Source organism: Nematolebias whitei, chromosome 22 (genome assembly GCF_014905685.2).
Source record: "Nematolebias whitei isolate Nwh7 chromosome 22, NemWhi1, whole genome shotgun sequence".
Taxonomy (NCBI): Eukaryota; Metazoa; Chordata; class Actinopteri; order Cyprinodontiformes; family Rivulidae; genus Nematolebias; species Nematolebias whitei.
Window position 1 is genome coordinate 762,313 of NC_056519.1, and position 4,250 is coordinate 766,562.

General features: G+C 42.6%; 1 protein-coding gene across 1 annotated transcript in view; it reads right to left on the reverse strand.

Annotated features, from left to right (window-relative positions):
* Positions 1–4,250, reverse strand: part of mrps33 (mitochondrial ribosomal protein S33) — a 28,458-nt gene that overhangs the window by 21,198 nt on the left and 3,010 nt on the right. The window lies entirely within an intron of this gene.

Sequence of the window (4,250 nt, forward strand, 5' to 3'; positions counted from 1 at the left end):
CATCCATCCATCATTCATCCATCCATCATTCATCCATCCATCCATACATACATACATACATCATCCATCCATCTATTTTCTTTACCCACTTCTTCCTTTTTGGGTCCCTGGCGCCCATATCCAGCAGTCACTCTGGACGGGTCTCCAGTCCATTGCAGGGACACATAGAGACAAACGAGACAAACAACCATTCACTCTTTCACCTCGGGACAATTTAGAGTTACCAATCAGCCTAACATGCATGTTTTTGGTCTGTGGGAGGAAACTGGAGTACCTGGAGAAAACCCACGCAGCACGGAGAGAACATGCACCCAGAAAGGCTCCCAGTTATGGGATGTGATCCTGCGATCATTTTGCTGAGTGTCAGCAGCTCTACAAACAGTGCCACCATGCCACCCTTTCATGAAATTCTTTATAAATAAATTTATTTCAATTTGAGAAAAAAAATTCAAACCATCCTTCCTACTATCACCTCTGATTCCCTTTCATATGAGGCAGATTTCAACATGTCACTAGAACCTGATTTATGTTTGAACTGTTTTTGTCCTGTTCAGCTCTGAATTGTCAAAAATAATAACCTCGTCCAAACCATCCACATGCCTGCTAGATCCCACCCCAACCAGACTGTTTAAAGAGCTATTTCCCCTAATTAATGAGGGAGTGGTGGTGCAGAGGTTAAAGAAGGTGGGTCTGTGATCAGAAGATTGCCAGTTCTACTCCTGGTACCGACAACATCAAAATGTGGGTGGGATAGGTGAAGCTCCCACACCTGCCTCCACCCTCATTTGCCCCACTCTGGGCCCTTGAGCAAGGCCCTTAACCCCCACCATCTGCTCCCCTGGATGTCCTAGATGGCAACTCTCTGCTCCACACAGAGGCTGTGGTAGCTCAATGATCTGTGGCTATGTCAGGAACGGCATGTAGTGTAAAAATAACTGCCAAGTCTTAGTCTTAGACTTAGTTTGTTGTGGTGACTCCTGAAGAAGGGAGCAGCTGAAAGGGACAAAAAAACATGTCCACGTCTTAGATCTACATAATTTGTCTTTAATGGATGGTTATGTACCACAGAGCTTTAACGTTGCTGTAATTAAACCTTTACTTAAGAAGTCTGATCTTGATTCAGAAATTCTGGCCAACTATAGATCTATATCTAATCTAACTTTCATCTGAAAATTCTATAGAAAATAGTTGCAGGTCAGTTGTGTGAACATCTACAAAGAAATAATCTGTTTGAAGAGTTTCAGTCAGGGTTTAGAGCTCATCATAACACAGAAACAGCACTAGTAAAAGTTACTAATGATATTCTCATGGCCTCAGACAATGGACTTGTGTCTCTACTGGTCCTGTTAGACCTCAGTGCTGCATTTGATACAGTTGATCACAATATTTTACTACAGAGGCTTGAATGTGATGTTGGAATTACAGGAACAGCTCTAAAATGGTTTAAATCATATCTATCTGATAGATTCCAGTTTGTAAATGTAAATAATAAATTTCCTTCATACACCAAAGTTAGTCATGGAGGTCCTCAAGGTTCAGTGCTTGGGCCAATACTCTTTACTTTATATATGCTTCCATTAGGTAAAGTTATTAAACAGCATGGGATAAATATTCATTGTTATGCTGATGACACACAATTATATTTGTCCATTAAACCCAATGAATCCAATCAGCTACTTAGACTACAAGCATGTCTTAAAGACATAAAAACCTGGATGACCCTTAATGTTCTCCTGTTGAACAGACAAGACTGAGGTTTTGGTTTTTGGACCTGAGCACCTTAGGAATGAATGTTTCAGTCTTTCTCCCTCCTTAGATGCATTAATCTGTCCTCCAGCTCTAATGTTAAAAATCTTGGTGTTATTTTTGATCAGGACATGTCTTTTATCCCCCACATTAAAAACGTTACTAGAACCTCCTTCTTCCACCTGCGTAATATCACTAACATTAGAAACATCTGATCTAAAGATGATGCAGAAAAACTGGTCCATGCATTTGTCACGTCTAGACTGGACTATAATACACGATGGACTCTGACACTCACACACATGATGGACTCTGACACACACACACATGATGGACTCTGACACACACACACATGGTGAACACCACCAGGTGAAAACCAAAGAATTTGGTGCTCTTGATGATCTCCATGAAGGACCCATCGATGTTCAGTGGGGAGTGGTCTCTTGGTGTTTTCCTAAATTCACTGGCCATCTCTGGTTTTGTCAACATTCAGAGACAGGTTGTTGACTTTGCACCAGTCGGTTAGCCGTTCCTCCTCCTCGCTGTACGCTGACTCATTGTTATTGCTTTATAAGTCCTTACACAGTTGTGTCATCTGCAAACTTCATGATGTAATTTGAGCTGTGCACAGCTGTACAGTCATGAGTGAACAGAATAAACAGCAGTGGGCTGAGCACACAGCCCTGGGGAGCTCCGGTGCTCAGTGTGGTGGTGCTGGAGGTGTTCTTTACAATCCGGACAGATTAAGGTCTCCCAGTCAGGAAGTCTAGGATCCAGTTGCAGAGAGAGGTGGTCAGGCCCAGAGGTTACCAACCTTGACACAGAAGCTCCTGCCACTCAGGTATGAGCGGAAGCATTCTAATGCAGCACCTGTGATCCCACCCCACTGTTCCAACCGTGACATAAGGATACTGTGGTCAACAGTATCAAAAGCAGCAGTAAGGTCCAGGAGCACCAGTACCACAAATTGACCAGAATCGTTTGAGATCATAATGTCGTTACAAACCCTCACTAACGCTGTTTCAGTGCTGTAGAGTTGCTTAAAAACAAATTGAAAAATTTCAAAGATTCTGTTCTCATTCAAAAACTTGTTTAATTGAATGAAAACTATTTTCTCCAGGATTTTGGACAGGAAGGGAAGTTTTGAGATTGGTCTGAAATTTGAGCAAGTCGAAGGGTCAAGTCCAGGTTTCTTAATTAACGGATGAACTACTGCATGTTTGAAAACATCGGGAACCACACTTGTCACAATACTACTATTTATAATAGTAAGAACAGAGGGTCCAATCGTGGGTAGAACTTGATTGAAAAATGACGCAGGAATGGGGTCAGCGGGGGAACCGGAGGGTTTCATCTGACCAACGACTTTGTTCAGAAATGTGAGTGAAATGGGTTCAAACTGTTTGAAGACAGCTGAGCAAGGGACAAAGACAGAGGGGTCAGTTGTGGACTGGGGGATGGATGACCTAATCAACTCTACTTTATCAGCAAAGTATCTGGTAAAGTCGTTGCAGATGTCAACGGAGGCCTCCATGCTGGCAGACCGAGGCACGTTTAAAATGAGATTATGGTAGTAAAAAGAACACGGGGATAATGACTGTTTGAAGCGATGATTTGGGAGAAGTACTTGTTCTTTTCAGATTTAACGGTGCTCTGATAATCTTTCAAACACATTTTTAACACAATAAAAGAAAGTTACCAAAAGTTACAGTTACAAAAAGTGCAGTTACAGCGTGCGCTCTCGGGCCATCATTACCTGCAGCGTCCCCTCAGTGTGGATTGAACTTTCATAAGACCTTTTCCTGCTCTGCTCCTGTAACCTGGAAAACCTTGCAAAATGTCTTTAGGGTATTTTAAACATTTGATAAGGTCAATAGAAACATCAAAGCAAATATCTAAAAAAGTTCAATCTGGTCCTCTGGACATTCAAAAAAACAAAACAAAACAAAAAATGTAGAAACCTTTCGTCTCTCATCCTGAGGACTTCCTCAGGCTGAGGTGCTGTTTTCAGCTCAGTCTCTTAAATAGCACCTTCTCAGAGTGGATCAACCAGTTTGCTGCTGACAACCAGAACCAGCTGATCACATGCTCAAGAAGGACCATCAGCCTAACAATGGGTCATTAGCACCTGATGGCTGTTTACTGTTCACAGAGGGCTGAGTGATACTAGCAATCACAGCATTGTAAGAGGGGGACAGTTGAACCTGGAGGCTCCACCCCTGTTTAATGATGGACGGTTTCTTTTCACAAAGATGGCCTCCTTTACTCCTCTCTCAAACCATCGTTCCTCTCTATTTTAAACCCCAAAATACATTAAAGACTGGTTCATCCCAAAGATCCAGTCCCCCGGCACAAACAGAGTAATGTTGTGTATGTTGTTCAGTGTCAGGAGGGTGATCAGTCTTACATCGGGGAAACTAAACAGCCACTGGCCAAAAGGATGGACCAGCACAGAAGATCAACATCATCAGGCCAGGACTCTGCGGTCTACACTCATCTCCAGG